Source organism: Lissotriton vulgaris, chromosome 9 (assembly GCF_964263255.1).
Source record: "Lissotriton vulgaris chromosome 9, aLisVul1.2, whole genome shotgun sequence".
Taxonomy (NCBI): Eukaryota; Metazoa; Chordata; class Amphibia; order Caudata; family Salamandridae; genus Lissotriton; species Lissotriton vulgaris.
This window is the reverse complement of record NC_141697.1, coordinates 269,288,059-269,301,764: the sequence shown is the minus strand read 5'-3', so window position 1 is coordinate 269,301,764 and position 13,706 is coordinate 269,288,059.

The window sequence follows — 13,706 nt, the reverse complement described above, 5'->3', positions numbered from 1 at the left end:
GTTATTTGAAGTGCCAAGTACGGGTGGATGTCAGGGGCTGTTTGGATCATATTTGCATGGATGACTACCGTTTTTGAGGAAATGGATGCAAGTCTTAAAGTTTCCAGGTGTCTTAGTGCTTTCTGTTTAAGATCTTTTTTCGAAATGTCTGTTACTGACACCGGGTCCAAATAGTAGTTCTCAACACCTAAGTCGGTAAAAAAGTTTCTCACATAGGAGAGCCATTTTATTTTTGTGGAGTGATCCAAGTTCATTGTGTCTAAAATAATGGCTTGTGTCAGGGCGTTTTTGTCTGACTTCCAAATGCGTTGCCACAGCATCAACGGCTCAATTTTAATTAGGTCCTCTATATACGGTATGGCTAGTTCGAGATGAATTGCATAAGTAGAGGTGCCTTTAGGAGTGGCTAGCAAGAATCTTAAAAAGGCGTTTTCAGCTTTCTGGATGGGGCTAGTATTTGTGTAGCCCCAGACTCCCGCGCCATAAGTAGCAATTGCCTGGCATTTGGCGTTATAGATCTTGAGGAGCTCTACTGGTGGTCTTTTGCCTAATCTTTGTGAAAAGGTTGTTAGAGCAGCGATAGCTCTCTTAAATAAGTGTGACCTAGTGTTCACTGCTGGTTTCCAGCTAAGTTGGTCATCTATCATAACCCCTAGATAGGGGTACTGAGGGGTAGCTTCGAGCTTTTGGTTATTGAGGAAAATGGGATTTGTTCTTTTTTGACCTCTACCAACTGTCATTACGAACGTTTTTTTTACGTTCACCTTTAGGTCGAGATTGCCCATGAATGAGGTGTACTTGATTACTGCTTTCTGCAGTTCTCGGGGCGTTTCGCGCAAGGATGACAGCGTCATCCGCGTAGAGCAGGGCTGGAATCAGGCGGCGGTTTATGCGTGGGAGGTCCTGGGCCCCCCTCAACATCTCCCCCTCCAAACCATTGGTATAGAGTGAGAAGAGGAAGGGGGCCAGGACGCATCCCTGCCTGACCCCACGCCCTACGCTAAACGGTGACGTCAGCTCTCCGTTTACCCCAAAGCGAACTCTAGCTGTTGCCCCTGTGTAGAGCTCTCTTAGGAAGTCTAAAAGGGGTTGATCTACTCCCATCTGGGCCAAGACCTTCCACAGCTTTGCGTGCGAGACGCAGTCAAAAGCTGCGGATAGGTCGACAAAGACCATGTATATCTTGGAAGGAGTGGCCTGGGTGTATTTGCTCATTATTAAGTGGAGATTAAGGGCCTGCTCTAGTGTACCAAAGCCCTTGCGGAAGCCAAATTGGATGTCAGAAATTATGCCCCGGTCCTCACTCCACTGCTGGAAACGCTCAAGGATTACTCTCCCCACTACTTTCCCGAGCGAGTCCAGCAGTGAAATGGGCCGGTAGCATTTTGCGTCTTGACGGTCCCCCTTTTTGAAAATGGGGACCATTATTGATTTGGTCCAGGAGGTAAGGATTCCCTCATTCGCTGCCGCTGTGCAGACTCTAGTTAGGATGGGTGCCCAGAGGTCTAAGTTGTTTTTGAAGAAGTCCACTGGGACCCCATCCGGCCCTGGAGCCTTGCCTGATTTACTACTCTGGAGTGCGCCTATGAGGTCTGGAATGTCGAACGGAACCAAAATGGGGTAGTGTGGTTTTAAAAGCTTGGGTTCTGTTGGTGAAGTGTTTTTAAAAATCTCTTCAAAGTGAGAGACCCATGTTTTTTCATCAATGGCGACTTCTATTTTTGGGATGCCATTATTAGTAAGGTAAGGGGTTCTTACTGTGCGCCAGAAAAGTTCGCTATTTTTTGAGACTGCGCCTTTATGGAGATCCTCCCATAATTTTTGCTTGAGTTGGGCAGTTCTCAGCTTTCTTTCCCCTGTATATTGGCGCCTTAGGAGTTGAATCTGGGCTGCATCTCGCGGTTTACTTTGAAGTGCAGATTTTAGTTTTTTTAAGGCAGCAGTGCAGTTGTGGTTAAACCATTTTGGTTTTGTGGAGGAGTTTGAATTGGGTTTTGAAGTAAGTAGGTCCTTTATAAAATCCAAAATTTGTTCGAAATTTATCAGGACCTCCTTATGGCTTGATGCAAGGTCTAGGCATTTCACAATGTTTGGGTAGGCCCTAGTTATTAATTTTTTCAATATATCAGATGGGTTGATTTTTGCCCACTTGACTGTAAAACCATTGTGTTTTCCAACCTGGATCTTGTTCTGTGTAAGAGTAACCGCCATCTCCAGTTTGTGAGAGGAGTTAGGTGGCATAAATAACTTTATAGCTAAGGCGGAGTGGTCACTAAGGGGGGTGGCAATAACCCTGAAATCTTTGAGTCTGTTCATGAGGTTTGGTGTGAGAAGTATAAAGTCTACTGTGGTTTGATGGCCTCTGCCCACATAAGTTGGAGCAAATTCATTTGGTTCTGCATCTAGATGGTTTACGATGTGAAGATCCAGGTCGGATAGGACGGTGTTAATAAGGTTTCCTAATTTATTGTGGGCGAAGTGCGCCATTGGGACGTTAAGTTCGTCCATAATCCCACAGCGCAATGAGTTGGAAGCTGTACAGGGGTGGAGATTGAAATCTCCGCCCCAGATTAGATGGGATGGTTTATTTACGGATCTAGAGTGGTGAATCTGTTTTAATTTATCATGAAGGGTGGTGAGAAGAGTTATGAAGTTTTCTTCCGATAAGTTATTGTAACTATTGGTCAGGATTATTATTTCTTTGTTAACAAGAGTTAATGAAAGAATTTGGTGGTTGGCATCCTGCGAGAGAATAACCACTTTATTAAGCGGTAGGGTGTTTGAAATGTAAGTTATTAACCCGCCCTTTGGTCTGCCCATTGTACTAGGTAGTGCTGGGACAGAGTAGGTTTTATAGCCTTGTAGATGTAGTTCCTCTACAGACCATGTCTCTTGCAGACAGATTAGTTGGTATGATTTTAGGAACTCCTGCGCGGAACCATCCTCGATTTTATTACGGAGGCCTGCGGCATTCCAGGAGAGTACTGTAATAGATGAGGAATCAACATTAAGTTCGTCTATGGAGACTGCGGGTTCATTATTTTTGGGGGCTAGAGTAGTTGTAAAAGACTGAGGAGAGGGGGGTACCTGAGGGTCATTTGAAGAGATTTCTGTTGATGGTCAATCGACCATTTCCAGGCCATTATACCTATTGTGTAGCGTGATGTTATGCCATGGGTCCCACCGGGGTTGTTCCCTGTGAGGGAACCATTGGGTATAGGGCCTTCTGTCATCCCAACGTCCACCCTGATGGCGTTGTCTTACCGTGTGCCAGGCGTAATCTGGCTCGTGTAAGTTAGGGGGACCATGGTATCTGGGGATTAATGGTTCATCCTGTCTGGGGAATGGGGCAGACCAGGGAGGCTCCTGCTCCTGTGTGAAGCCCCCTGCCTGTCTAAATGGATAGAAGAAAGAAAGTGGTTTGACCTTGATTCCTCCATTTTGGGTGATATCTTCCCATGAACAGACATAGTCTGTTATTCGCGGGTCCTCGAATGTGATTGTTATACAATCACCGGGAATGGTTTTTCTAGTACTGCCCACCCACGGTACCCTAGCAACAGATCTAATTCTTCCGCTCCAAGAAGATGGGATCGGGCGGTTGGTCTGGAGCCAGTGCTGGGCTTTGTTTTTTAAGGACCAGATAGGTTCTGGGGTAGAATCTGTTAATTCGGGTACTCCAGCCATCACCACCACGTACGGAGAGGCCTCCGGAGGGAAGTCCGCTGGGAGTCTTGGAGGACCAGGATTCCTCGCAGCACTTCTCTTGGGCCTGTCCGCCGGGGTTTTTGGTGGAGGGGGTGGAGGGGCAGGGGTTTTTGTTACTGTTTTAGTTGTATTCTTGGCAGGAGTTTTATTAGTAGAGACACTAGATGCTGCCGGAGTAACGGCAGCTGTAGATGCCGCACCTGGGGAGGTTATGCTGATTATCTGCTGCGAGTTATTGGTGGAGGACGAGGCTATTGCAGTGTTTGCTATTTTGGTTGTGTTTGATGTATTTTTGTTAACGGGAACGTTAGGTGTAGTTATCCGGAGAGTTTTTTGTTGTGGGTTGGGAAGAGCTGGGTTTGCAGTAGTGGTTGGCTTTTTAGTGTTGTTTCCTCCTGTTTTCTGTGGGCATGATGGGTAAGCTGACTGTTGAATTTTTAAAAGTTTGGTGATTTGTGTCTCTATAGTTATTAACCGGTGTTCTAGGGGTTGTAGTGCATGTTTAACTATGTTAGCTATTGCGGTGAGGGTTAACTCATTAGCCTCCGAAGCCTTCAGGTCCACTTGGGCTTGCTTGTTAGGGTGGGAATCCAAGACTATTGGTGGGGCTATTTCCTTCTCTGTCTGATGGACTGACGCTAGAATCTCTATTTGTGGTGGTCCGTCATCATGAATTTGTGGGGTGCTAGAGGGTAGTGGCGGGCTTACTAACGTGATGGAATTTCTAGTCGCTCTTTTCTTACTAATGGCTCCCTCCTGCCCCTTTCTATTCTTTTGTCTGTGGAAGAAATTTGTGTGGGTGTTGTAGGAACCAGTTCTGGGGTTTTTTCTAAGTCGGAGCTGAGCTGGGAGTCCGCCAGCTGGGATACTGACAGATCTACTGTGTTCGGCAGGCTACGCCTCTCACGTGTCTGTGCTCTCTCAGCGTTTGAAGCTCCCAGTGCTGGAGACCTGGCTTCCGCTAGGATACCTAATGAAGATCTCCTAGCGAATGCCAGATCTAAAGAAACCCTTTCTTCTATTAGTGATATACTCTCATCTATGAGGGTGTTAGCCTTCGCTAGAAAGTCATCCATGGGGCCAAGTAGTTTACCTGCGGGGGTTGGGGCTTTGGTTTTAGATTTCGAACCCCTCGTATTCACCATTATTATCCTTATGAAGTTCAAAGGAGTGGCGGGTATACGGGTAGGGATGTCAGGGGGGTGGCCCAGTCCAGTCTCTACCAGCCTCTAACGGCCTAAAACGGCCCGGTCTTTGCCCGGTCTTCGCCCCGGGCTGCGACCCGCGCGCGACCCGCGACGCGTTAGACACTGGCTGTTGTTAAAGGAGGAAATTAGGGCGTGGCCGCCGGGGGAAGAGGCGCCTGCTGCAAAGAGCGGTGGTTTCTGGGCCTCGCAGTCCCCGGGTAGGCTTTTCCAGGGCACAGCCTCTGCACTACAACCTGGGCGGGTCGCGCTGAGAGCGAGGTGGTATACCGCCGATTGCAGTAACGCTCCCACCAGCCGACCTCTGCCACAGGGAATGCGATCGAGTTCGTGGACAGGGAAGCAGTTCCTCAAGCCAGGAGCAAGGAGCAGGTCAGTGAGCGGCACCCGCGCAGCGGGTGTCGCGAAAGGTTTTAAAAGAGCCGGTCAGATCAATGGGCGTGGCGGCCGGGGGAAGAGGCGCCTGCTGCAAAGAGCGGTGGTTTCTGGGCCTCGCAGTCCCCGGGTAGGCTTTTCCAGGGCACAGCCTCTGCACTACAACCTGGGCGGGTCGCGCTGAGAGCGAGGTGGTATACCGCCGATTGCAGTAACGCTCCCACCAGCCGACCTCTGCCACAGGGAATGCGATCGAGTTCGTGGACAGGGAAGCAGTTCCTCAAGCCAGGAGCAAGGAGCAGGTCAGTGAGCGGCACCCGCGCAGCGGGTGTCGCGAAAGGTTTTAAAAGAGCCGGTCAGATCAATGGGCGTGGCCGCCGGGGGAAGAGGCGCCTGCTGCAAAGAGCGGTGGTTTCTGGGCCTCGCAGTCCCCCGGTAGGCTTTTCCAGGGCACAGCCTCTGCACTACAACCTGGGCGGGTCGCGCTGAGAGCGAGGTGGTATACCGCCGATTGCAGTAACGCTCCCACCAGCCGACCTCTGCCACAGGGAATGCGATCGAGTTCGTGGACAGGGAAGCAGTTCCTCAAGCCAGGAGCAAGGAGCAGGTCAGTGAGCAGCACCCGCGCAGCGGGTGTCGCGAAAGGTTTTAAAAGAGCCGGTCAGATCAATGGGCGTGGCCGCCGGGGGAAGAGGCGCCTGCTGCAAAGAGCGGTGGTTTCTGGGCCTCGCAGTCCCCCGGTAGGCTTTTCCAGGGCACAGCCTCTGCACTACAACCTGGGCGGGTCGCGCTGAGAGCGAGGTGGTATACCGCCGATTGCAGTAACGCTCCCACCAGCCGACCTCTGCCACAGGGAATGCGATTGAGTTCGTGGACAGGGAAGCAGTTCCTCAAGCCAGGAGCAAGGAGCAGGTCAGTGAGCGGCATTTGCATCTGAACATATGATAAGCTTTCGAGATCACATAGAACAATAAAGTAGTGGAATTCAATCAAATTAAATGAAATTGTCTAAGGTACAGTCTCTTTATTCCATAAAGCAAAGCAGGTAGGGTGTCATGGGTGAAAATGTTACTCAAACAGCAGGTAGTTTTGTTCTTTAAAAAAATAAATAACAAAAGCAGAGTGTGCCTTATTGGTGGGCAGGGAGGGTGGGCTGGAGTCCGATGCCTTTAGTGGACTTCCTCTGAAAGGCTGTTGAAATGGCATTTTTCTGGAAACTTCAGAAGGAAACAATCTTTTATCAGAGCTCCAAAGGGAGAGCCATATGGGCCAGGCATTTGGTGTTCTTTGGTGTGGCATTATATGGGGTGTTCTGGCCAATTTATAGATACTCTTGGGCTAATAAGTTGCATTTTGAGGGTGATATTGCCTGGCATCATATGCTCAAACCTCTTAGTTCCTCAGGCCAAGCTTGCGGCAGTGTGTGGGACTACTTTGGGGGAGCCAAGTGCATTCAATCTATTCGAGGTCAAATTAGAGCTTGGAGCCTCAAACGTCATCTGTTGGCATAAAAAATGTGATCATTGCAAAGATTCTGATTTGGTTCTGAGCATCCTTAGCCATAAAATGTGTTTGATGTAAAGTTCATATTTTTGTGCACCAAAAAACCCTGGGATTTGGAGCCTTCAATACGGATGGTTTGCAGTCAAGAATGTTAAATGTGTCAGGTGCGCCATGGTGAGAATGCATCTTCAAACCTCCTTCCAAAGATCAGTAGAGTGAACCAGGGATGGTTAGTGGCTGACTAGGTAAGACTCCACTCACAGACCTCCTTCCAAAGATCAGAAGAGTGAATGGATAATGGTTAGGGGCAGAAGGTCGGCTGCCTTGAAAAGACTCCACTCACAGACCTCCTTCCAAAGATCAGAAGAGCGAACAGGTGATGGTTAGGGCCTGCCTGGGTGAGACTCCCTCACCGACCTCCTTCCCAAGATCAGAGGATTGAGCGAATGATGGTTGGGGTCGCCTACCCCGGAAGAGGCTTCACTCACAGGCCTTCTTCCCAACAGGAGATACTCATCTCACCAACCTCCTTCTTAAGATCAGAAGAGTGAACGGGTGATGGTTAGGGGATGCTGGTTTGGGTCTTTCCTGGACAGACTTCACTCACAGACCTCCTTCCAAAGATCAGAAGAGTGAACGGATAATGGTTAGGGGCAGAAGGTCGGGCTGCCTTGAAAAGACTTCACTCACAGACCTCCTTCCAAAGATCAGAAGAGCGAACAGGTGATGGTTAGGGGCTGCCTGGGTGAGACTCCACTCGCCGACCTCCTTCCTAAGATCAGAGGATTGAGCGAATGATGGTTGGGGTCGCCTGCCCCGGAAGAGGCTTCACTCACAGGCCTTCTTCCCAACAGGAGACTCATCTCACCAACCTCCTTCTTAAGATCAGAAGAGTGAACGGGTGATGGTTAGGGGCTGCTGGTTTGGGTCTTTCCGGGACAGGCTACGCTCACAGATCTCCTTTCCAAGATCAGAAGAGCGAACAGTGAAGGTTAGGGGCTGACCACGAGAGACTTCACTAATCTATATTAGTTTATTAACTGTATTATTGTTATGTCATGTTATGTTGTGATTTATGTTTGTTATAACCTATCTTATGAGCTGTCGTGTTATGATTTATGCTATATCATGATCTATGCTTTGCCATGTTACTGTCTGTGTTATGTTCTATGAGCTGCTCACTCCGTCTGTTCCATGGGTTTGCTCATTGCTCAATATTATTTTCTTTATTATAATATTAGCAGTTAGGTAATTTTGTGTTGCAGTCTATGGGCCTGATGTATAGTTTTGCGGACGGGTTACTTTGTCACAAAAGTGACAGATATCCTGTCCGCCGTATGACAAGTGTCATAGGATATAATGCACTTATAATATGGTGGACGGGATATTCATCACGATTTTGATGAAGTAACCCATCCACCAAACTCTAAATCAGGGCCTATGTTATATTCTATACTGTGTTCCATGTTATGCTTTTGTTATGATATGTTAAATAATATTATGTTATATGTTATGTTCTATGTTGTCCTTAAATGCTGTTGCTTATTAATCCTATTTTCATATTTTCCTTGCAGGGAAGATTTGCCTCCTGAGAGGAAACAGCCGAACCAGCAGAGAGGTTCTTTTGAAATCTACCTATTTTCAAAATATCTTTAGATGTTAACTGAGGTGGTCCATTTCAAAAACAGAACGAGCAATTATGCAGCGATTGGTGAATGAAGCAAACGGATCAAAATTTGATTGGTTGTCATGCTGGGCAGTCACCAAAGATGATCCAGGATTAGAAATGGGTGTTAATGCCTGGATACACCCATGGCAATTCCATCGTCTGCATATGTGTCACTGACATAGTTGAAACATTTATGGTGGAACCTCAATATGAGTTTAGCCAATGCTTGCATATAGTCATTGAAGAGCAAAGGGCGAAAGGCAGACCCCTGTGGGACCCAATAAATTGGTGCATGACGCAAAAATTGACATATTGAAAGTGATGTTCAAGACACAAAGAAATCCCTCAATATAATATACCTCTTAACTCCATCACCTCCAGCTTCTTAATTAAGATCTTACGACTGATGGTGTTCAACACTGTTGAAGAGTCCAGCAGGTGGACATCACTGACAATATGTGTTTAGCAGTCAACAGACTACGTTACATAAGAGCAACCAGGTAAAAAGGATGCTCACAGCAAATCTAACTCATGCTTAGAATTTTGTACTGTATGCAATGTTTGTCTTTTTAAATTGTTAGTGTGTTTTTGTGGACCTCCGTTGGAGTTCCAAAACAAAATAAATAAATTGAATTGAATTGAATAACTCATGCTTAGCCGATTATTGTCAAGAGAAGTTTCAAGTAGTCTGGAGTCACCAGACTCAAACATCTTTGTAACGTATAGCAGTTGTGGGGTAGTGCAAAGGTTATTGGAGTTGTTCGCTTTAGTGTAGGTTTCTTCAAACGATAGCACACAACTGCCCTTTAATACTCTGGCGACAAGAACCAGAGCTAAAAGAAACATTCAATAGATGTTTCTGAATGTTTTGTCATCTCATATCATGTTATGGACGATATTTGTATAGCACTTCAGGCCAGTCAGAGGCATCGGTCTTAGAATAGCTATTAAAAAGGTTCTCAAGGGGGCCGGTCCCTATGAGTTGCATAGTCTAGCATGGCTCATATGGGCTGTCCATGCTCAAGCCCTACCTCTGGGTGGTGCATCTGGGTTCTTTCCCCGATGCTGCAGGAGCCATGTTTAGGACCAACAAATTATGCAGTATGCTAATCCTTATGCTGTCCATGTTCAGATGTAGATTTAGCTTTTTTTTTTTTTTTACTGCTATTCTCTGACATCTTGAAGGACGTTTCTCAGCTTCTTGGTATCATTCTGCGTCTTGAGCTAAGTAAGTGGAAAGAGAGCGTTTGCTGATTTTTGTCTCATGAGCGTGCACGCGCAACATATATCCCCTTGCATAATTAGAGTAATGGGTCATGGTAAGCAGGAGGGTGGAAATAAACAAATCCTTGCTCTTCTGGGAGAAGTCTAAATTCCAGGTGGCCTCATATCATCTTTCACATGCCTTCCTCAGTTATGCGCTTGATTTTTTTAATATTCGAAGAAGTCTCTGTTGAACAATGAATATTATTTTATCTTTTCTGGTTACAGGGAGGTCTCTTTTTAGGCCCTAGACAACCAGGAAGGCATCTACAAACATGGCTTAGGTTCCTGCCCAGTCTGTTGGCGGACCATCAGCTCATGTCTGACCTGGCCCTGCTATTGAGGTGGGTGCTGACCAGTGATAGATACAATTAGTGTATGGAGCACAGGGAAGCGAAGGAGAGATGCTTGATAAATGGCAATGACTTTATATAATGTCACTCTGAGAGACTCTCCACTCTGATTTGAGGAGAACATAAAAAACTTCCGCTGTTTCATCTTCTCGATTAACATAAGGCTTGTTCTCTGCAGACAAACAGGGAGGTGTTCTCTCTGTACAGACTGTCAGGGTCAGGCTGACATTCTAGTGGGTTGAAATATCATCAAAATATCAAGGTCATTTCTGCACTGCTGAATACTGTCTTCTAGGCAGGATCTGGGCAAAGCAACACAAGGCAGCCATTTAATATGCCACTGTCAAAGATGGGTCAAAATTACCATGAGGGCATCAAATGCTAACTGTTTGTCAGGGGAGGGAGGTGGCACACTGCCACTGTACCCTGGGTGAAGAAACATCCTTCAAATAGATCCGACGCGTCATATTCTCTGCCTGTGAGATAGGTCCTCGCACTGGATAAGATAATCTGAGTCAAAGCTCATCTCTAAGTTTGTCCATTAATATTTGCAGCTCAAGCGCGGTCTCTGTCAGACAAGTAGCACCGTCCTTTAGAATGTTTTATCTCTCAATATCCAGTGGCGTAGCTAGAGCTTTTGACACCTGGGGCGATCCCTGATTTTGACACCCAGTGCAGGTAAAAGCGGGGAAGGGGTGCTGGCGACACACGACGATGAGCGGGGAGAACTGGTGAAATATGACGAGCGGGGAAAGAAAACTTACCTTGGGCTCGCCGCCACCTGAGGCCGACTGATCCCACCACCCCCCCTTAGCTACGTCACTGTTTATATCATGAGGAGGCTGCAAAAGGCTCCGACTGACATTGGGTTATCGCGCCCTTTTCAGAGTATTGTTTGTTTTACTGCAGTTTGTAGTTTTACCCTACGTGGTGGTATTGAGTGAGGTACGCAGGGTTCAGAGACATGCTCCAAACATGGTGTGGTAAATAGCTCTGCGAACCAAGTGGTGTTGCAGAAAAGTTGTAGAATAGCTCGCCTTCCACATGTGTCCCCACCATATTTTTAGTTGTGGACAGTCATGCAATTATGTGAATGAAAGAGCCAGGTTTTGTCGCTCTCTGAAATTCTAGGAACGTGGCACTTGTTGTTTTGTAAGAAATCTAGTGCCGCTTTTTTAGCTGTCTCATCAGCGAAGGTGCCAGTGGGTGCCCTGTTGGAGTAAGGATGGTCAAAGTTGGGGTAACTAGAAGCTGAAGAAGTAATCATTCCCGATGTTGAAAATGTCCTATGTGGGGTCCCTCACACCTTTTGTATTTGGGCATCACTGACATCTTTAAGTTCCCTCACACCTTTTGTCTCAGTCTAGAACAACATCAGCATCAGGGATCCTCGCAACTGTACCTGGTTACCGCCAGCATCATCTGCAGGATTGCTGTAGACTTGGAGAAAGGTACTGGAATAAGAGAGAAAATAGAGACACTGGATATCGTCGCTCTGACTCGACTCTCCACTAGGTACTGATGTCTCCTGGTCATAATTGATATCTAAAGACAAAATTAAAAATGTGTAGTACTCGTTATAGTGAGCCATCTATCACATGCTATAGACAGTGACCACAAAACACAGGTCCCTGTGGTGCAGGAGGGAACCCAACCGATCAGGGGGCTCCTCATCCATTCAGGGGGCCCCCATTCAGCCTAAGGCCAGTGAACCAGGGAGACTCCACATTCTGCATGGGGGCTGGGGCGGCATCATTTTATGTTACGCCACTGGCTCTAGAATGATACACTTTCAATTTATGTCACGGTAATTAACGGGGCAAAATCCCCCAGGTAGGTGGTAGTACCTACTGGGTTGGCCAAGGTGCAGTTTGGCTCAGCAGGCAGGCAGTGCAGCTTAGGTCAGTCACCGCTGCCTGCCCTTGGATCGCCAGTAAGTTAACCGACCACTTTGGCATACCTCTTGTATGAAATAAACCTGCAGCAAACTATTTTCCAACAAACCTGGGGGCATATTTACAGCAGAATGGAGAAGTGTGGCGTTAAGCAAACATTGCTAACGCCACTTTTCTCCATTCTGAAAACGAAGGAATGTGCCGTATTCAAAATAATGTGGCATACCCGCGCGTTTCTCCTAGCGCTGGAGCTGACTTCAGCTGCCTAGCGCCAACACAGGGTGTCTGCTTTGGGGGTAAGATTGTTTATGTGCAGGAAGGTCCCCCTTCCTGCACATAAACAATCTTTAAATGCCGTTTTGTAACTTCTATGTGTACTGCTTAATGCAGCACACATACAGGTTGCAAAACTGCCTTTTCAAATGATTATTTATGTGCAAGAAGGGGGAACTTCCTGCACATAAATAATCATAGGCAATTTGCTGTTTCTATGTGTACTGTACAAGGCAGCACACATAGCACCAGCAAAAACGAGGAGGAATAAAGCATGTATCCTTGTTTCGCTTGTTTAAGACCACGTTTTCCCTGGTCTGAATTTTGGCAGGGCCTCCTATTTATACTCCCCTTGTAAATAGGGGACAGCGTCAAAAGCAATGGGTGTTGTGGTGGAATGACCACAACACCCATTGCCCTCCCCTTTCACGCTAAACACAGCATGACAGGGTGCCTTATTTACAAGACATCATTAAGCCATGTTAAGTAGCTTAACCCCTTCCGTGCTCCCGTCGGCCAACTCCCTCCCTAGTGCTGCGAACGGCCAACGGCCGTCGCAGCCCCACCCACTCAATAGAACGCCCGCACCACGGCGGAATTGCCGCCGCGGGTAAGGCGTTAACACTGCCTTGTAAATAAGGCGAGGTCCCTATCGCCATCACAACCTCACTAAAAGTGACGTTGTGGTGGCGATAGGGGCTTGTAAATATACCCCCTGGTTTTGTGTGATTATTTATTGCAGTGCATGCTGTGTTCATCGTGCGTGGGGAGGGTCGCCTCTAATGGCACTATGACCCATGACAGTTTTGCCGCCACAGTGCAAGGAAGATCCAAGAATGCACCACGTTAGCCCCCCTCCCCCAGCCACACCTTCAGAGTCCTCGTATAACACCCCCCCCCCCCCCCCCCCCCTCTCCTCGTTCACTGCAGTGCTCTGAGGCAGGTACCAGATGCATGAGGCGCTTGGCAGCAACAAATACGTAATCGTGGACAGAACATCCGACGAAATCGGTCCATGTTGATACTGGTCCACGCGAGTGTTTATGAGGAAAATAAGGTTGTTTTGCACCTCCCCCCCCCCCCCCCCCCCCCCAGCTCCGAGGAGGCGTGAGGTGTTTAATAAATGATAAGCGGGAGGCAGAGAGGATCCGTGCAGGCCCCGGCCGCCGCCAGCACACCCGCCTCGTGTCCCCATTACAGCCTGCCTGGGAGAGCGGGCCACAGTTCACAGACGCCGAGGAAATAAAGAAGCATTTAAAAAAAAACATTTCCAGGAATAGCTGCCGCTGACGTCACGGAAAACCACGGCCTGCCGACTCCCGGGGGAGGCCGGGAGGGGGGTATGGGGAGTGGAGATACAGGGAGAGGGGGGAGAGAGGCCAGCTCTCCGGCCCTGGAGAGAAAGCGCGCCAGCTGGAGTCTGAGGAGTACGAGTCTCCGACACACGGCCTCCTGGCGTCAG